The following is a 22,615-nucleotide window of genomic DNA, read 5'->3' on the forward strand; positions in this document are numbered from 1 at the left end:
CAGTTGCTCCCAGTTTTACCACAGTCACATTTTCAATCTTATTCTGATCAGTTCACCCGAAGCGATACGCCATTATCAGTCAACTTAAAGAATTTCACAGTACTCCTGCCGGGAGCTTCTCGAGTTTGCCGATGCATTTCGCCTGTTGACGAGGCATTTGGATACCTTAAGAGAGTCATAGTTACACCTTGCTGTTGCTCCCCATTTTACAACAGGCACATCTACAAGCTTACTCTGGCCAATTCTCCTGAAGCGATACGCTAATATCTGTTGACATAAAGACTTTCACAGTACTCCTGCCGGGAGCTTCTCGACTTTACCGATGTATTTCGCCTATTGACGAGGCATTTGGCTACCTTAAGAGAGTCATAGTTACTCCTGCCAGTGTCTCTCCGTTAAACCACAGTCACATCTACCATTTTCATCTGCCCCTTCCACCAGACGTGATACGCCATTATTTGTCGACATTATGACTTTCACAGTACTCCTGCTAGGGGCTCCTCCAGTTTACCAACGTATTTCGCCTGTTGACGAGGCATTTGGCTACCTTAAGAGAGTCATACTTACTCCTGTCAGTTGCTCCCAGTTTTACCACAGTCACATTTTCAATCTTATTCTGGCCAGTTCACCTGAAGCGATACGCCATTATCAGTCAACCTAAAGAATATCACAGTACTCCTGCCGGGAGCTTCTCGAGTTTGCCGATGTATTTCGCCTGTTGACGAGCCATTTGGATACCTTAAGAGAGTCATAGTTACCCCTTGCTGTTGCTCCCCATTTTACAACAGGCACATCTACAAGCTTACTCTGGCCAATTCTCCTGAAGCGATACGCTAATATCTGTTGACATAAAGACTTTCACAGTACTCCTGCCGGGAGCTTCTCGACTTTGCCGATGTATTTCACCTATTGACGAGGCATTGGGCTACCTTAAGAGAGTCATAGTTACTCCTGCCAGTGTCTCTCCGTTAAACCACAGTCACATCTACCATTTTCATCTGCCCCTTTCACCAGACGTGATACGCCATTATTTGTCGACATTATGACTTTCACAGTACTCCTGCTAGGGGCTCCTCCAGTTTACCAATGTATTTCGCCTGTTGACGAGGCATTTGGCTACCTTAAGAGAGTCATACTTACTCCTGTCAGTTGCTCCCAGTTTTACCACAGTCACATTTTCAATCTTATTCTGGCCAGTTCACCTGAAGCGATACGCCATTATCAGTCAACCTAAAGAATATCACAGTACTCCTGCCGGGAGCTTCTCGAGTTTGCCGATGTATTTCGCCTGTTGACGAGGCATTTGGATGCCTGAAGAGAGTCATAGTTACTCCTTGCTGTTGCTCCCCATTTTACAACAGCCACATCTACAAGCTTACTCTGGCCAATTCTCCTGAAGCGATACGCTAATATCTGTTGACATAAAGACTTTCACAGTACTCCTGCCGGGAGCTTCTCGACTTTACCGATGTATTTCGCCTATTGACGAGGCATTTGGCTACCTTAAGAGAGTCATAGTTACTCCTGCCAGTGTCTCTCCGATAAACCACAGTCACATCTACCATTTTCATCTGCCCCTTTCACCAGACGTGATACGCCATTATTTGTCGACATTATGACTTTCACAGTACTCCTGCTAGGGGCTCCTCCTGTTTACCAATGTATTTCGCCTGTTGACGAGGCATTTGGCTACCTTAAGAGAGTCATACTTACTCCTGTCAGTTGCTCCCAGTTTTACCACAGTCACATTTTCAATCTTATTATGATCAGTTCACCCGAAGCGATACGCCATTATCAGTCAACCTAAAGAATTTCACAGTACTCCTGCCGGGAGCTTCTCGAGTTTGCCGATGCATTTCGCCTGTTGACGAGGCATTTGGATACCTTAAGAGAGTCATAGTTTCACCTTGCTGTTGCTCCCCATTTTACAACAGGCACATCTACAAGCTTACTCTGGCCAATTCTCCTGAAGCGATACGCTAATATCTGTTGACATAAAGACTTTCACAGTACTCCTGCCGGGAGCTTCTCGACTTTACCGATGTATTTCGCCTATTGACGAGGCATTTGGCTACCTTAAGAGAGTCATAGTTACTCCTGCCAGTGTCTCTCCGTTAAACCACAGTCACATCTACCATTTTCATCTGCCCCTTTCACCAGACGTGATACGCCATTATTTGTCGACATTATGACTTTCACAGTACTCCTGCTAGGGGCTCCTCCAGTTTACCAATGTATTTCGCCTGTTGACGAGGCATTTGGCTACCTTAAGAGAGTCATACTTACTCCTGTCAGTTGCTCCCAGTTTTACCACAGTCACATTTTCAATCTTATTCTGGCCAGTTCACCTGAAGCGATACGCCATTATCAGTCAACCTAAAGAATATCACAGTACTCCTGCCGGGAGCTTCTCGAGTTTGCCGATGTATTTCGCCTGTTGACGAACCATTTGGATACCTTAAGAGAGTCATAGTTACCCCTTGCTGTTGCTCCCCATTTTACAACAGGCACATCTACAAGCTTACTCTGGCCAATTCTCCTGAAGCGATACGCTAATATCTGTTGACATAAAGACTTTCACAGTACTCCTGCAGGAAGCTTCTCGACTTTGCCGATGTATTTCACCTATTGACGAGGCATTGGGCTACCTTAAGAGAGTCATAGTTACTCCTGCCAGTGTCTCTCCGTTAAACCACATTCACATATACAATTTTCCTCTGCCCCTTTCACCAGACGCGATACGATATTATTTATCGACATTATGACTTTCACAGTACTCCTGCTAGGGGCTCCTCCAGTTTACTAAAGTATTTCGCCTGTAGAAGAGGCATTTGGCTACCTTAAGAGAGTCATAGATACTCCTGTCAGTTGCTCCCCGTTTTACCAGTCACATTCTCAATCTTATTCTGGCCAGTTCACCTGAAGCGATACGCCATTATCAGTCAACCTAAAGAATATCACAGTACTCCTGCCGGGAGCTTCTCGAGTTTGCCGACGTATTTCGCCTGTTGACGAGGCATTTGGATGCCTTAAGAGAGTCATAGTTACTCCTTGCTGTTGCTCCCCATTTTACAACAGCCACATCTACAAGCTTACTCTGGCCAATTCTCCTGAAGCGATACGCTAATATCTGTTGACATAAAGACTTTCACAGTACTCCTGCCGGGAGCTTCTCGACTTTACCGATGTATTTCGCCTATTGACGAGGCATTTGGCTACCTTAAGAGAGTCATAGTTACTCCTGCCAGTGTGTCTCCGTTAAACCACAGTCACATCTACCATTTTCATCTGCCCCTTTCACCAGACGTGATACGCCATTATTTGTCGACATTATGACTTTCACAGTACTCCTGCTAGGGGCTCCTCCAGTTTACCAATGTATTTCGCCTGTTGACGAGGCATTTGGCTACCTTAAGAGAGTCATACTTGCTCCTGTCAGTTGCTCCCAGTTTTACCACAGTCACATTCTCAATCTTATTCTGGCCAGTTCACCCGAAGCGATACGCCATTATCAGTCAACCTAAAGAATTTCACAGTACTCCTGCCGGGAGCTTCTCGAGTTTGCCGATGCATTTCGCCTGTTGACGAGGCATTTGGATACCTTAAGAGAGTCATAGTTTCACCTTGCTGTTGCTCCCCATTTTACAACAGGCACATCTACAAGCTTACTCTGGCCAATTCTCCTGAAGCGATACGCTAATATCTGTTGACATAAAGACTTTCACAGTACTCCTGCCGGGAGCTTCTCGACTTTGCCGATGTATTTCACCTATTGACGAGGCATTGGGCTACCTTAAGAGAGTCATAGTTACTCCTGCCAGTGTCTCTCCGTTAAACCACATTCACATATACAATTTTCCACTGCCCCTTTCTCCAGACGCGATACGATATTATTTATCGACATTATGACTTTCACAGTACTCCTGCTAGGGGCTCCTCCAGTTTACCAAAGTATTTCGCCTGTAGAAGAGGCATTTGGCTACCTTAAGAGAGTCATAGATACTCCTGTCAGTTGCTCCCCGTTTTACCAAATTCACATTCGCAATCTTATTCTGGCCAGTTCACCTGAAGCGATACGCCATTATCAGTCAACCTAAAGAATATCACAGTACTCCTGCCGGGAGCTTCTCGAGTTTGCCGATGTATTTCGCCTGTTGACGAGGCATTTGGATACCTTAAGAGAGTCATAGTTACCCCTTGCTGTTGCTCCCCATTTTACAACAGGCACATCTACAAGCTTACTCTGGCCAATTCTCCTGAAGCGATACGCTAATATCTGTTGACATAAAGACTTTCACAGTACTCCTGCCGGGAGCTTCTCGACTTTACCGATGTATTTCGCCTATTGACGAGGCATTTGGCTACCTTAAGAGAGTCATAGTTACTCCTGCTAGTGTCTCTCCGTTAAACCACAGTCACATCTACCATTTTCATCTGCCCCTTTCACCAGTCGTGATACGCCATTATTTGTCGACATTATGACTTTCACAGTACTCCTGCTAGGGGCTCCTCCAGTTTACCAATGTATTTCGCCCGTTGACGAGGCATTTAGCTACCTTAAGAGAGTCATACTTACTCCTGTCAGTTGCTCCCAGTTTTACCACAGTCACATTTCCAATCTTATTTTGGCCAGTTCACCTGAAGCGATACGCCATTATCAGTCAACCTAAAGAATTTCACAGTACTCCTGCCGGGAGCTTCTCGAGTATGCCGATGTATTTCGCGTGTTGACGAGGCTTTTGGATGCCTTAAGAGAGTCATAGTTACTCCTTGCTGTTGCTCCCCATTTTACAACAGGCACATCAACAAGCTTACTCTGGCCAATTCTCCTGAAGCGATACGCTAATATCTGTTGACATAAAGACTTTCACAGTACTCCCGCCGGGAGCTTCTCGACTTTACCGATGTATTTCGCCTATTGGATAGGCATTTGGCTACCTTAAGAGAGTCATAGTTACTCCTGCCAGTGTCTCTCCGTTAAACCACAGTCACATCTACCATTTTCATCTGCCCCTTTCACCAGACGTGATACGCCATTATTTGTCGACATTATGACTTTCACAGTACTCCTGCTAGGGGCTCCTCCAGTGTACCAATGTATTTCGCCTATTGACGAGGCATTGGGCTACCTTAAGAGAGTCATAGTTACTCCTGCCAGTGTCTCTCCGTTAAACCACAGTCACATCTACCATTTTCATCTGCCCCTTTCACCAGACGTGATACGCCATTATTTGTCGACGTTATGACTTTCACAGTACTCCTGCTAGGGGCTCCTCCAGTTTACCAATGTATTTCGCCTGTTGACGAGGCATTTGGCTACCTTAAGAGAGTCATACTTACTCCTGTCAGTGGCTCCCAGTTTTACCACAGTCACATTTTCAATCTTATTCTGGCCAGTTCACCCGAAGCGATACGCCATTATCAGTCAACCTAAAGAATTTCACAGCACTCCTGCCGGGAGCTTCTCGAGTTTGCCGATGCATTTCGCCTGTTGACGAGGCATTTGGATACCTTAAGAGAGTCATAGTTTCACCTTGCTGTTGCTCCCCATTTTACAACAGGCACATCTACAAGCTTACTCTGGCCAAGTCTCCTGAAGCGATACGCTAATATCTGTTGACATAAAGACTTTCACAGTACTCCTGCCGGGAGCTTTTCGACTTTGCCGATGTATTTCGCCTATTGACGAGGCGTTTGGCCACCTTAAGAGAGTCATTGTTACTCCTTCCAGTGGCTCTCCGTTAAACCACAGTCACATCTACCATTTTCCTCTGCCCCTTTCACCAGACGCGATACGCCATTATTTGTCGACATTATGACTTTCACTGTACTCCTGCTAAGGGCTCCTCCAGTTTACCAATGTATTTCACCTGTTGACGAGGCAATTGGCTACCTTAAGAGAGTCATACTTACTCCTGTCAGTTGCTCCCCGTTTTACCACAGTCACATTTTCAATCTTATTCTGGCCAGTTCACGTGAAGCGATACGCCATTATCAGTCAACCTAAAGAATTTCACAGTACTCCTGCCGGGAGCTTCTCGAGTATGCCGATGTATTTCGCGTGTTGACGAGGCATTCGGATGCCTTAAGAGAGTCATAGTTACTCCTTGCTGTTGCTCCCCATTTTACAACAGGCACATCTACAAGCTTACTCTGGCCAGTTCTCTTGAAGCGATACGCTAATATCTGTTGACATAAAGACTTTCACAGTACTCCTGCCGGGAGCTTCTCGACTTTGCCGATGTATTTCGCCTATTGACGAGGCATTGGGCTACCTTAAGAGAGTCATAGTTACTCCTGCCAGTGTCTCTCCGTTAAACCACATTCACATATACAATTTTCCTCCGCCCCTTTCACCAGACGCGATACGATATTATTTATCGACATTATGACTTTCACAGTACACCTGCTAGGGGCTCCTCCAGTTTACCAAAGTATTTCGCCTGTAGAAGAGGCATTTGGCTACGTTAAGAGTGTCATAGATACTCCTGACAGTTGCTCCCCGTTTTACCACAGTCACATTTTCAATCTTATTCTAGCCAGTTCACCTGAAGCGATACGCCATTATCAGTCAACCTAAAGAATTTCACAGTACTCCTGCCGGGAGCTTCTCGGGTATGCCGATGTATTTCGCGTGTTGACGAGGCATTTGGTGGCCTCAAGAGAGTCATAGTTACTCCTTGCTGTTGCTCCCCATTTTACAACAGGCACATCTACAAGCTTACTCTGGCCAGTTCTCTTGAAGCGATACGCTAATATCTGTTGACATAAAGACTTTCACAGTACTCCTGCCGGGAGCTTCTCGACTTTGCCGATGTATTTCGCATATTGACGAGGCATTGGGCTACCTTAAGAGAGTCATAGTTACTCCTGCCAGTGTCTCTCCGTTAAACCACATTCACATATACAATTTTCCTCTGCCCCTTTCACCAGACGCGATACGATATTATTTATCGACATTATGACTTTCACAGTACTCCTGCTAGGGGCTCCTCCAGTTTACCAATGTATTTCGCCTGTTGACGAGGCATTTGGCTACCTTAAGAGAGTCATAGTTACTCCTTCCAGTGGCTCTCCGTTAAACCACAGTCACATCTACTATTTTCCTCTGCCCCTTTCACCAGACGCGATACGCCATTATTTGTCGACAATATGACTTTCACAGTACTCCTGCTAGGGGCTCCTCCAGTTTACCAATGTATTTCACCTGTTGACGAGGCATTTGGCTACCTTAAGAGAGTCATACTTACTCCTGTCAGTTGCTCCCCGTTTTACCACAGTCACATTTTCAATCTTATTCTGGCCAGTTCACCTGAAGCGATACGCCGTTATCAGTCAACCTAAAGAATTTCACAGTACTCCTGCCGGGAGCTTCTCGAGTATGCCGATGTATTTCGCGTGTTGACGAGGCATTCGGATGCCTTAAGAGAGTCATAGTTACTCCTTGCTGTTGCTCCCCATTTTACAACAGGCACATCTACAAGCTTACTCTGGCCAGTTCTCTTGAAGCGATACGCTAATATCTGTTGACATAAAGACTTTCACAGTACTCCTGCCGGGAGCTTCTCGACTTTGCCGATGTATTTCGCCTATTGACGAGGCATTGGGCTACCTTAAGAGAGTCATAGTTACTCCTGCCAGTGTCTCTCCGTTAAACCACATTCACATATACAATTTTCCTCTGCCCCTTTCACCAGACGCGATACGATATTATTTATCGACATTATGACTTTCACAGTACACCTGCTAGGGGCTCCTCCAGTTTACCAAAGTATTTCGCCTGTAGAAGAGGCATTTGGCTACCTTAAGAGAGACATAGATACTCCTGACAGTTGCTCCCCGTTTTACCAAAGTCACATTCTCAATCTTATTCTGGCCAGTTCACCCGAAGCGATACGCCATTATCAGTCAACCTAAAGAACTTCACAGTACTCCTGCCGGGAGCTTCTCGAGTATGCCGATGTATTTCGCGTGTTGACGAGGCATTCGGATGCCTTAAGAGAGTCATAGTTACTCCTTGCTGTTGCTCCCCATTTTACAACAGGCACATCTACAAGCTTACTCTGCCCAGTTCTCTTGAAGCGATACGCTAATATCTGTTGACATAAAGACTTTCACAGTACTCCTGCCGGGAGCTTCTCGACTTTGCCGATGTATTTCGCCTATTGACGAGGCATTGGGCTACCTTAAGAGAGTCATAGTTACTCCTGCCAGTGTCTCTCCGTTAAACCACATTCACATATACAATTTTCCTCCGCCCCTTTCACCAGACGCGATACGATATTATTTATCGACATTATGACTTTCACAGTACACCTGCTAGGGGCTCCTCCAGTTTACCAAAGTATTTCGCCTGTAGAAGAGGCATTTGGCTACGTTAAGAGTGTCATAGATACTCCTGACAGTTGCTCCCCGTTTTACCACAGTCACATTTTCAATCTTATTCTAGCCAGTTCACCTGAAGCGATACGCCATTATCAGTCAACCTAAAGAATTTCACAGTACTCCTGCCGGGAGCTTCTCGGGTATGCCGATGTATTTCGCGTGTTGACGAGGCATTTGGTGGCCTCAAGAGAGTCATAGTTACTCCTTGCTGTTGCTCCCCATTTTACAACAGGCACATCTACAAGCTTACTCTGGCCAGTTCTCTTGAAGCGATACGCTAATATCTGTTGACATAAAGACTTTCACAGTACTCCTGCCGGGAGCTTCTCGACTTTGCCGATGTATTTCGCATATTGACGAGGCATTGGGCTACCTTAAGAGAGTCATAGTTACTCCTGCCAGTGTCTCTCCGTTAAACCACATTCACATATACAATTTTCCTCTGCCCCTTTCACCAGACGCGATACGATATTATTTATCGACATTATGACTTTCACAGTACTCCTGCTAGGGGCTCCTCCAGTTTACCAATGTATTTCGCCTGTTGACGAGGCATTTGGCTATCTTAAGAGAGTCATAGTTACTCCTTCCAGTGGCTCTCCGTTAAACCACAGTCACATCTACTATTTTCCTCTGCCCCTTTCACCAGACGCGATACGCCATTATTTGTCGACAATATGACTTTCACAGTACTCCTGCTAGGGGCTCCTCCAGTTTACCAATGTATTTCACCTGTTGACGAGGCATTTGGCTACCTTAAGAGAGTCATACTTACTCCTGTCAGTTGCTCCCCGTTTTACCACAGTCACATTTTCAATCTTATTCTGGCCAGTTCACCTGAAGCGATACGCCATTATCAGTCAACCTAAAGAATTTCACAGTACTCCTGCCGGGAGCTTCTCGAGTATGCCGATGTATTTCGCGTGTTGACGAGGCATTCGGATGCCTTAAGAGAGTCATAGTTACTCCTTGCTGTTGCTCCCCATTTTACAACAGGCACATCTACAAGCTTACTCTGGCCAGTTCTCTTGAAGCGATACGCTAATATCTGTTGACATAAAGACTTTCACAGTACTCCTGCCGGGAGCTTCTCGACTTTGCCGATGTATTTCGCCTATTGACGAGGCATTGGGCTACCTTAAGAGAGTCATAGTTACTCCTGCCAGTGTCTCTCCGTTAAACCACATTCACATATACAATTTTCCTCTGCCCCTTTCACCAGACGCGATACGATATTATTTATCGACATTATGACTTTCACAGTACACCTGCTAGGGGCTCCTCCAGTTTACCAAATTATTTCGCCTGTAGAAGAGGCATTTGGCTACCTTAAGAGAGACATAGATACTCCTGACAGTTGCTCCCCGTTTTACCAAAGTCACATTCTCAATCTTATTCTGGCCAGTTCACCCGAAGCGATACGCCATTATCAGTCAACCTAAAGAACTTCACAGTACTCCTGCCGGGAGCTTCTCGAGTTTGCCGATGCATTTCGCCTGTTGACGAGGCATTTGGATACCTTAAGAGAGTCATAGTAACTCCTTGCTGTTGCTCCCGATTTTACAACAGGCACATCTACAAGCTTACTCTGGCCAGTTCTCTTGAAGCGATACGCTAATATCTGTTGACATAAAGACTTTCACAGTACTCCTGCCGGTAGCTTCTCGACTTTGCCGATGTATTTCGCATATTGACGAGGCATTGGGCTACCTTAAGAGAGTCATAGTTACTCCTGCCAGTGTCTCTCCGTTAAACCACATTCACATATACAATTTTCCTCTGCCCCTTTCACCAGACGCGATACGATATTATTTATCGACATAATGACTTTCACAGTACTCCTGCTAGGGGCTCCTCCAGTTTACCAAAGTATTTCGCCTGTAGAAGAGGCATTTGGCTACGTTAAGAGTGTCATAGATACTCCTGACAGTTGCTCCCCGTTTTACCACAGTCACATTTTCAATCTTATTCTAGCCAGTTCACCCGAAGCGATACGCCATTATCAGTCAACCTAAAGAACTTCACAGTACTCCTGCCGGGAGCTTCTCGAGTTTGCCGATGCATTTCGCGTGTTGACGAGGCATTTGGATGCCTCAAGAGAGTCATAGATACTCCTTGCTGTTGCTCCCGATTTTACAACAGGCACATCTTCAAAACCTACTCTGGCCAGTTCTCTTGAAGCGATACGCTAATATCTGTTGACATAAAGAATTTCACAGTACTCCTGCCGGGAGCTTCTCGACTTTGCCGATGTATTTCGCATATTGACGAGTCATTGGGCTACCTTAAGAGAGTCATAGTTACTCCTGCCAGTGTCTCTCCGTTAAACCACATTCACATATACAATTTTCCTCTGCCCCTTTCACCAGACGCGATACGATATTATTTATCGACATAATGACTTTCACAGTACTCCTGCTAGGGGCTCCTCCAGTTTACCAAAGTATTTCGCCTGTAGAAGAGGCATTTGGCTACGTTAAGAGTGTCGTAGATACTCCTGACAGTTGCTCCCCGTTTTACCACAGTCACATTTTCAATCTTATTCTAGCCAGTTCACCTGAAGCGATACGCCATTATCAGTCAACCTAAAGAATTTCACAGTACTCCTGCCGGGAGCTTCTCGGGTATGCCGATGTATTTCGCGTGTTGACGAGGCATTTGGATGCCTCAAGAGAGTCATAGTTACTCCTTGCTGTTGCTCCCCATTTTACAACAGGCACATCTACAAGCTTACTCTGGTCAGTTCTCTTGAAGCGATACGCTAATATCTGTTGACATAAAGACTTTCACAGTACTCCTGCCGGGAGCTTCTCGACTTTGCCGATGTATTTCGCATATTGACGAGGCATTGGGCTACCTTAAGAGAGTCATAGTTACTCCTGCCAGTGTCTCTCCGTTAAACCACATTCACATATACAATTTTCCTCTGCCCCTTTCACCAGACGCGATACGATATTATTTATCGACATTATGACTTTCACAGTACTCCTGCTAGGGGCTCCTCCAGTTTACCAAAGTATTTCGCCTGTAGAAGAAGCATTTGGCTACCTTAAGAGAGTCATACTTACTCCTATCAGTTGCTCCCCGTTTTACCACAGTCACATTTTCAATCTTATTCTGGCCAGTTCACCCGAAGCGATACGCCATTATCAGTCAACCTAAAGAATTTCACAGTACTCCTGCCGGGAGGTTCACGAGTTTGCCGATGCATTTCGCCTGTTGACGAGGCATTTGGATACCTTAAGAGAGTCATAGTTTCACCTTGCTGTTGCTCCCCATTTTACAACAGGCACATCTACAAGCTTACTCTGGCCAATTCTCCTGAAGCGATACGCTAATATCTGTTGACATAAAGACTTTCACAGTACTCCTGCCGGGAGCTTCTCGACTTTAACGATGTATTTCGCCTATTGACGAGGCATTTGGCTACCTTAAGAGAGTCATAGTTACTCCTGTCAGTGTCTCTCCGTTAAACCACAGTCACATCTACCATTTTCGTCTGCCCCTTTCACCAGACGTGATACGCCATTATTTGTCGACATTATGACTTTCACAGTACTCCAGCTAGGGGCTCCTCCAGTTTACCAATGTATTTCGCCTGTTGACGAGGCATTTGGCTACCTTAAGAGAGTCATACTTACTCCTGTCAGTGGCTCCCAGTTTTACCACAGTCACATTTTCAATCTTATTCTGGCCAGTTCACCCGAAGCGATACGCCATTATCAGTCAACCTAAAGAATTTCACAGCACTCCTGCCGGGAGCTTCTCGAGTTTGCCGATGCATTTCGCCTGTTGACGAGGCATTTGGATACCTTAAGAGAGTCATAGTTTCACCTTGCTGTTGCTCCCCATTTTACAACAGGCACATCTACAAGCTTACTCTGGCCAATTCTCCTGAAGCGATACGCTAATATCTGTTGACATAAAGACTTTCACAGTACTCCTGCCGGGAGCTTTTCGACTTTGCCGATGTATTTCGCCTATTGACGAGGCGTTTGGCTACCTTAAGAGAGTCATAGTTACTCCTTCCAGTGGCTCTCCGTTAAACCACAGTCACATCTACAATTTTCCTCTGCCCCTTTCACCAGACGCGATACGATATTATTTATCGACATTATGACTTTCACAGTACTCCTGCTAGGGGCTCCTCCAGTTTACCAAAGTATTTCGCCTGTAGAAGAGGCATTTGGCTACCTTAAGAGAGTCATAGATACTCCTGTCAGTTGCTCCCCGTTTTACCAAAGTCACATTCCCAATCTTATTCTGGCCAGTTCACCCGAAGCGATACGCCATTATCTGTCAACCTAAAGAACTTCACAGTACTCTTGCCGGGAGCTTCTCGAGTTTGCCGATGCATTTCGCCTGTTGACGAGGCATTTGGATACCTTAAGAGTGTCATAGATACTCCTGACAGCTGCTCCCCGTTTTACCAAAGTCACATTCTCAATCTTATTCTGGCCAGTTCACCCGAAGCGATACGCCATTATCAGTCAACCTAAAGAACTTCACAGTACTCCTGCCGGGAGCTTCTCGAGTTTGCCGATGCATTTCGCCTGTTGACGAGGCATTTGGATACCTTAAGAGAGTCATAGTAACTCCTTGCTGTTGCTCCCGATTTTACAACAGGCACATCTACAAGCTTACTCTGGCCAGTTCTCTTGAAGCGATACGCTGATATCTGTTGACATAAAGACTTTCACAGTACTCCTGCCGGGAGCTTCTCGACTTTGCCGATGTATTTCGCATATTGACGAGGCATTGGGCTACCTTAAGAGAGTCATAGTTACTCCTGCCAGTGTCTCTCCGTTAAACCACATTCACATATACAATTTTCCTCTGCCCCTTTCACCAGACGCGATACGATATTATTTATCGACATAATGACTTTCACAGTACTCCTGCTAGGGGCTCCTCCAGTTTACCAAAGTATTTCGCCTGTAGAAGAGGCATTTGGCTACCTTAAGAGTGTCATAGATACTCCTGACAGCTGCTCCCCGTTTTAACAAAGTCACATTCTCAATCTTATTCTGGCCAGTTCACCCGAAGCGATACGCCATTATCAGTCAACCTAAAGAACTTCACAGTACTCCTGCCGGGAGCTTCTCGAGTTTGCCGATGCATTTCGCCTGTTGACGAGGCATTTGGATACCTTAAGAGAGTCATAGTAACTCCTTGCTGTTGCTCCCGATTTTACAACAGGCACATCTACAAGCTTACTCTGGCCAGTTCTCTTGAAGCGATACGCTAATATCTGTTGACATAAAGACTTTCACAGTACTCCTGCCGGGAGCTTCTCGACTTTGCCGATGTATTTCGCATATTGACGAGGCATTGGGCTACCTTAAGAGAGTCATAGTTACTCCTGCCAGTGTCTCTCCGTTAAACCACATTCACATATACAATTTTCCTCTGCCCCTTTCACCAGACGCGATACGATATTATTTATCGACATAATGACTTTCACAGTACTCCTGCTAGGGGCTCCTCCAGTTTACCAAAGTATTTCGCCTGTAGAAGAGGCATTTGGCTACGTTAAGAGTGTCATAGATACTCCTGACAGTTGCTCCCCGTTTTACCACAGTCACATTTTCAATCTTATTCTAGCCAGTTCACCCGAAGCGATACGCCATTATCAGTCAACCTAAAGAACTTCACAGTACTCCTGCCGGGAGCTTCTCGAGTTTGCCGATGCATTTCGCGTGTTGACGAGGCATTTGGATGCCTCAAGAGAGTCATAGATACTCCTTGCTGTTGCTCCCGATTTTACAACAGGCACATCTTCAAAACCTACTCTGGCCAGTTCTCTTGAAGCGATACGCTAATATCTGTTGACATAAAGAATTTCACAGTACTCCTGCCGGGAGCTTCGTGACTTTGCCGAAGTATTTCGCATATTGACGAGGCATTGGGCTACCTTAAGAGAGTCATAGTTACTCCTGCCAGTGTCTCTCCGTTAAACCACATTCACATATACAATTTTCCTCTGCCCCTTTCACCAGACGCGATACGATATTATTTATCGACATAATGACTTTCACAGTACTCCTGCTAGGGGCTCCTCCAGTTTACCAAAGTATTTCGCCTGTAGAAGAGGCATTTGGCTACGTTAAGAGTGTCATAGATACTCCTGACAGTTGCTCCCCGTTTTACCACAGTCACATTTTCAATCTTATTCTAGCCAGTTCACCTGAAGCGATACGCCATTATCAGTCAACCTAAAGAATTTCACAGTACTCCTGCCGGGAGCTTCTCGGGTATGCCGATGTATTTCGCGTGTTGACGAGGCATTTGGATGCCTCAAGAGAGTCATAGTTACTCCTTGCTGTTGCTCCCCATTTTACAACAGGCACATCTACAAGCTTACTCTGGCCAGTTCTCTTGAAGCGATACGCTAATATCTGTTGACATAAAGACTTTCACAGTACTCCTGCCGGGAGCTTCTCGACTTTGCCGATGTATTTCGCATATTGACGAGGCATTGGGCTACCTTAAGAGAGTCATAGTTACTCCTGCCAGTGTCTCTCCGTTAAACCACATTCACATATACAATTTTCCTCTGCCCCTTTCACCAGACGCGATACGATATTATTTATCGACATTATGACGTTCACAGTACTCCTGCTAGGGGCTCCTCCAGTTTACCAAAGTATTTCGCCTGTAGAAGAAGCATTTGGCTACCTTAAGAGAGTCATACTTACTCCTATCAGTTGCTCCCCGTTTTACCAAAGTCACATTTTCAATCTTATTCTGGCCAGTTCACACGAAGCGATACGCCATTATCAGTCAACCTAAAGAATTTCACAGTACTCCTGCCGGGAGGTTCACGAGTTTGCCGATGCATTTCGCCTGTTGACGAGGCATTTGGATACCTTAAGAGAGTCATAGTTTCACCTTGCTGTTGCTCCCCATTTTACAACAGGCACATCTACAAGCTTACTCTGGCCAATTCTCCTGAAGCGATACGCTAATATCTGTTGACATAAAGACTTTCACAGTACTCCTGCCGGGAGCTTTTCGACTTTGCCGATGTGTTTCGCCTATTGACGAGGCGTTTGGCTACCTTAAGAGAGTCATAGTTACTCCTTCCAGTGGCTCTCCGTTAAACCACAGTCACATCTACAATTTTCCTCTGCCCCTTTCACCAGACGCGATACGATATTATTTATCGACATTATGACTTTCACAGTACTCCTGCTAGGGGCTCCTCCAGTTTACCAAAGTATTTCGCCTGTAGAAGAGGCATTTGGCTACCTTAAGAGAGTCATAGATACTCCTGTCAGTTGCTCCCCGTTTTACCAAAGTCACATTCCCAATCTTATTCTGGCCAGTTCACCCGAAGCGATACGCCATTATCTGTCAACCTAAAGAACTTCACAGTACTCTTGCCGGGAGCTTCTCGAGTTTGCCGATGCATTTCGCCTGTTGACGAGGCATTTGGATACCTTAAGAGAGTCATAGTTACTCCTTGCTGTTGCTCCCGATTTTACAACAGGCACATCTACAAGCTTACTCTGGCCAGTTCTCTTGAAGCGATACGCTAATATCTGTTGACATAAAGACTTTCACAGTACTCCTGCCGGGAGCTTCTCGACTTTGCCGATGTATTTCGCATATTGACGAGGCATTGGGCTACCTTAAGAGAGTCATAGTTACTCCTGCCAGTGTCTCTCCGTTAAACCACATTCACATATACAATTTTCCTCTGCCCCTTTCACCAGACGCGATACGATATTATTTATCGACATAATGACTTTCACAGTACTCCTGCTAGGGGCTCCTCCAGTTTACCAAAGTATTTCGCCTGTAGAAGAGGCATTTGGCTACCTTAAGAGTGTCATAGATACTCCTGACAGCTGCTCCCCGTTTTACCAAAGTCACATTCTCAATCTTATTCTGGCCAGTTCACCCGAAGCGATACGCCATTATCAGTCAACCTAAAGAACTTCACAGTACTCCTGCCGGGAGCTTCTCGAGTATGCCGATGTATTTCGCGTGTTGACGAGGCATTCGGATGCCTTAAGAGAGTCATAGTTACTCCTTGCTGTTGCTCCCCATTTTACAACAGGCACATCTACAAGCTTACTCTGGCCAGTTCTCTTGAAGCGATACGCTAATATCTGTTGACATAAAGACTTTCACAGTACTCCTGCCGGGAGCTTCTCGACTTTGCCGATGTATTTCGCCTATTGACGAGGCATTGGGCTACCTTAAGAGAGTCATAGTTACTCCTGCCAGCGTCTCTCCGTTAAACCACATTCACATATACAATTTTCCTCTGCCCCTTTCACCAGACGCGATACGATATTATTTATCGACATTATGACTTTCACAGTACACCTGCTAGGGGCTCCTCCAGTTTACCAAAGTATTTCGCCTGTAGAAGAGGCATTTGGCTACCTTAAGAGAGTCATAGATACTCCTGTCAGTTGCTCCCCGTTTTACCAAAGTCACATTCTCAATCTTATTCTGGCCAGTTCACCCGAAGCGATACGCCATTATCAGTCAACCTAAAGAACTTCACAGTACTCCTGCCGGGAGCTTCTCGAGTTTGCCGATGCATTTCGCCTGTTGACGAGGCATCTGGATACCTTAAGAGAGTCATAGTAACTCCTTGCTGTTGCTCCCGATTTTACAACAGGCACATCTACAAGCTTACTCTGGCCAGTTCTCTTGAAGCGATACGCTAATATCTGTTTGACATAAAGACTTTCACAGTACTCCTGCCGGGAGCTTCTCGACTTTGCCGATGTATTTCGCATATTGACGAGGCATTGGGCTACCTTAAGAGAGACATAGTTACTCCTGCCAGTGTCTCTCCGTTAAACCACATTCACATATACAATTTTCCTCTGCCCCTTTCACCAGACGCGATACGATATTATTTATCGACATAATGACTTTCACAGTACTCCTGCTAGGGGCTCCTCCAGTTTACCAAAGTATTTCGCCTGTAGAAGAGGCATTTGGCTACGTTAAGAGTGTCATAGATACTCCTGACAGTTGCTCCCCGTTTTACCACAGTCACATTTTCAATCTTATTCTGGCCAGTTCACCCGAAGCGATACGCCATTATCAGTCAACCTAAAGAATTTCACAGCACTCCTGCCGGGAGCTTCTCGAGTTTGCCGATGCATTTCGCCTGTTGACGAGGCATTTGGATACCTTAAGAGAGTCATAGTTTCACCTTGCTGTTGCTCCCCATTTTACAACAGGCACATCTACAAGCTTACTCTGGCCAATTCTCCTGAAGCGATACGCTAATATCTGTTGACATAAAGACTTTCACAGTACTCCTGCCGGGAGCTTTTCGACTTTGCGATGTATTTCACCTATTGACGAGGCGTTTGGCTACCTTAAGAGAGTCATAGTTACTCCTTCCAGTGGCTCTCCGTTAAACCACAGTCACATCTACAATTTTCCTCTGCCCCTTTCACCAGACGCGATACGATATTATTTATCGACATTATGACTTTCACAGTACTCCTGCTAGGGGCTCCTCCAGTTTACCAAAGTATTTCGCCTGTAGAAGAGGCATTTGGCTACCTTAAGAGAGTCATAGATACTCCTGTCAGTTGCTCCCCGTTTTACCAAAGTCACATTCCCAATCTTATTCTGGCCAGTTCACCCGAAGCGATACGCCATTATCTGTCAACCTAAAGAACTTCACAGTACTCTTGCCGGGAGCTTCTCGAGTTTGCCGATGCATTTCGCCTGTTGACGAGGCATTTGGATACCTTAAGAGAGTCATAGTTACTCCTTGCTGTTGCTCCCGATTTTACAACAGGCACATCTACAAGCTTACTCTGGCCAGTTCTCTTGAAGCGATACGCTAATATCTGTTGACATAAAGACTTTCACAGTACTCCTGCCGGGAGCTTCTCGACTTTGCCGATGTATTTCGCATATTGACGAGGCATTGGGCTACCTTAAGAGAGTCATAGTTACTCCTGCCAGTGTCTCTCCGTTAAACCACATTCACATATACAATTTTCCTCTGCCCCTTTCACCAGACGCGATACGATATTATTTATCGACATAATGACTTTCACAGTACTCCTGCTAGGGGCTCCTCCAGTTTACCAAAGTATTTCGCCTGTAGAAGAGGCATTTGGCTACCTTAAGAGTGTCATAGATACTCCTGACAGCTGCTCCCCGTTTTACCAAAGTCACATTCTCAATCTTATTCTGGCCAGTTCACCCGAAGCGATACGCCATTATCAGTCAACCTAAAGAACTTCACAGTACTCCTGCCGGGAGCTTCTCGAGTATGCCGATGTATTTCGCGTGATGACGAGGCATTCGGATGCCTTAAGAGAGTCATAGTTACTCCTTGCTGTTGCTCCCCATTTTACAACAGGCACATCTACAAGCTTACTCTGGCCAGTTCTCTTGAAGCGATACGCTAACATCTGTTGACATAAAGACTTTCACAGTACTCCTGCCGGGAGCTTCTCGACTTTGCCGATGTATTTCGCATATTGACGAGGCATTGGGCTACCTTAAGAGAGACATAGTTACTCCTGCCAGTGTCTCTCCGTTAAACCACATTCACATATACAATTTTCCTCTGCCCCTTTCACCAGACGCGATACGATATTATTTATCGACATTATGACTTTCACAGTACTCCTGCTAGGGGCTCCTCCAGTTTACCAAAGTATTTCGCCTGTAGAAGAAGCATTTGGCTACCTTAAGAGAGTCATACTTACTCCTATCAGTTGCTCCCCGTTTTACCACAGTCACATTTTCAATCTTATTCTGGCCAGTTCACCCGAAGCGATACGCCATTATCAGTCAACCTAAAGAATTTCACAGTACTCCTGCCGGGAGGTTCACGAGTTTGCCGATGCATTTCGCCTGTTGACGAGGCATTTGGATACCTTAAGAGAGTCATAGTTTCACCTTGCTGTTTCTCCCCATTTTACAACAGGCACATCTACAAGCTTACTCTGGCCAATTCTCCTGAAGCGATACGCTAATATCTGTTGACATAAAGACTTTCACAGTACTCCTGCCGGGAGCTTCTCGACTTTAACGATGTATTTCGCCTATTGACGAGGCATTTGGCTACCTTAAGAGAGTCATAGTTACTCCTGTCAGTGTCTCTCCGTTAAACCACAGTCACATCTACCATTTTCATCTGCCCCTTTCACCAGACGTGATACGCCATTATTTGTCGACATTATGACTTTCACAGTACTCCAGCTAGGGGCTCCTCAAGTTTACCAATGTATTTCGCCTGTTGACGAGGCATTTGGCTACCTTAAGAGAGTCATACTTACTCCTGTCAGTGGCTCCCAGTTTTACCACAGTCACATTTTCAATCTTATTCTGGCCAGTTCACCCGAAGCGATACGCCATTATCAGTCAACCTAAAGAATTTCACAGCACTCCTGCCGGGAGCTTCTCGAGTTTGCCGATGCATTTCGCCTGTTGACGAGGCATTTGGATACCTTAAGAGAGTCATAGTTTCACCTTGCTGTTGCTCCCCATTTTACAACAGGCACATCTACAAGCTTACTCTGGCCAATTCTCCTGAAGCGATACGCTAATATCTGTTGACATAAAGACTTTCACAGTACTCCTGCCGGGAGCTTTTCGACTTTGCCGATGTATTTCGCCTATTGACGAGGCGTTTGGCTACCTTAAGAGAGTCATAGTTACTCCTTCCAGTGGCTCTCCGTTAAACCACAGTCACATCTACAATTTTCCTCTGCCCCTTTCACCAGACGCGATACGATATTATTTATCGACATTATGACTTTCACAGTACTCCTGCTAGGGGCTCCTCCAGTTTACCAAAGTATTTCGCCTGTAGAAGAGGCATTTGGCAACCTTAAGAGAGTCATAGATACTCCTGTCAGTTGCTCCCCGTTTTACCAAAGTCACATTCTCAATCTTATTCTGGCCAGTTCACCCGAAGCGATACGCCATTATCAGTCAACCTAAAGAATTTCACAGTACTCCTGCCGGGAGGTTCACGAGTTTGCCGATGCATTTCGCCTGTTGACGAGGCATTTGGATACCTTAAGAGAGTCATAGTTTCACCTTGCTGTTGCTCCCCATTTTACAACAGGCACATCTACAAGCTTACTCTGGCCAATTCTCCTGAAGCGATACGCTAATATCTGTTGACATAAAGACTTTCACAGTACTCCTGCCGGGAGCTTCTCGACTTTAACGATGTATTTCGCCTATTGACGAGGCATTTGGCTACCTTAAGAGAGTCATAGTTACTCCTGTCAGTGTCTCTCCGTTAAACCACAGTCACATCTACCATTTTCATCTGCCCCTTTCACCAGACGTGATACGCCATTATTTGTCGACATTATGACTTTCACAGTACTCCAGCTAGGGGCTCCTCCAGTTTACCAATGTATTTCGCCTGTTGACGAGGCATTTGGCTACCTTAAGAGAGTCATTCTTACTCCTGTCAGTGGCTCCCAGTTTTACCACAGTCACATTTTCAATCTTATTCTGGCCAGTTCACCCGAAGCGATACGCCATTATCAGTCAACCTAAAGAATTTCACAGCACTCCTGCCGGGAGCTTCTCGAGTTTGCCGATGCATTTCGCCTGTTGACGAGGCATTTGGATACCTTAAGAGAGTCATAGTTTCACCTTGCTGTTGCTCCCCATTTTACAACAGGCACATCTACAAGCTTACTCTGGCCAATTCTCCTGAAGCGATACGCTAATATCTGTTGACATAAAGACTTTCACAGTACTCCTGCCGGGAGCTTTTCGACTTTGCCGATGTATTTCGCCTATTGACGAGGCGTTTGGCTACCTTAAGAGAGTCATAGTTACTCCTTCCAGTGGCTCTCCGTTAAACCACAGTCACATCTACTATTTTCCTCTGCCCCTTTCACCAGACGCGATACGATATTATTTATCGACATTATGACTTTCACAGTACTCCTGCTAGGGGCTCCTCCAGTTTACCAAAGTATTTCGCCTGTAGAAGAGGCATTTGGCTACCTTAAGAGAGTCATAGATACTCCTGTCAGTTGCTCCCCGTTTTACCAAAGTCACATTCCCAATCTTATTCTGGCCAGTTCACCCGAAGCGATACGCCATTATCTGTCAACCTAAAGAACTTCACAGTACTCTTGCCCGGAGCTTCTCGAGTTTGCCGATGCATTTCGCCTGTTGACGAGGCATTTGGATACCTTAAGAGAGTCATAGTTACTCCTTGCTGTTGCTCCCGATTTTACAACAGGCACATCTACAAGCTTACTCTGGCCAGTTCTCTTGAAGCGATACGCTAATATCTGTTGACATAAAGACTTTCACAGTACTCCTGCCGGGAGCTTCTCGACTTTGCCGATGTATTTCGCATATTGACGAGGCATTGGGCTACCTTAAGAGAGTCATAGTTACTCCTGCCAGTGTCTCTCCGTTAAACCACATTCACATATACAATTTTCCTCTGCCCCTTTCACCAGACGCGATACGATATTATTTATCGACATAATGACTTTCACAGTACTCCTGCTAGGGGCTCCTCCAGTTTACCAAAGTATTTCGCCTGTAGAAGAGGCATTTGGCTACCTTAAGAGTGTCATAGATACTCCTGACAGCTGCTCCCCGTTTTACCAAAGTCACATTCTCAATCTTATTCTGGCCAGTTCACCCGAAGCGATACGCCATTATCAGTCAACCTAAAGAACTTCACAGTACTCCTGCCGGGAGCTTCTCGAGTATGCCGATGTATTTCGCGTGATGACGAGGCATTCGGATGCCTTAAGAGAGTCATAGTTACTCCTTGCTGTTGCTCCCCATTTTACAACAGGCACATCTACAAGCTTACTCTGGCCAGTTCTCTTGAAGCGATACGCTAATATCTGTTGACATAAAGACTTTCACAGTACTCCTGCCGGGAGCTTCTCGACTTTGCCGATGTATTTCGCATATTGACGAGGCATTGGGCTACCTTAAGAGAGACATAGTTACTCCTGCCAGTGTCTCTCCGTTAAACCACATTCACATATACAATTTTCCTCTGCCCCTTTCACCAGACGCGATACGATATTATTTATCGACATTATGACTTTCACAGTACTCCTGCTAGGGGCTCCTCCAGTTTACCAAAGTATTTCGCCTGTAGAAGAAGCATTTGGCTACCTTAAGAGAGTCATACTTACTCCTATCAGTTGCTCCCCGTTTTACCACAGTCACATTTTCAATCTTATTCTGGCCAGTTCACCCGAAGCGATACGCCATTATC

This window comes from Schistocerca americana, chromosome X, assembly GCF_021461395.2.
Source record: "Schistocerca americana isolate TAMUIC-IGC-003095 chromosome X, iqSchAmer2.1, whole genome shotgun sequence".
In the NCBI taxonomy this organism is placed as follows: domain Eukaryota; kingdom Metazoa; phylum Arthropoda; class Insecta; order Orthoptera; family Acrididae; genus Schistocerca; species Schistocerca americana.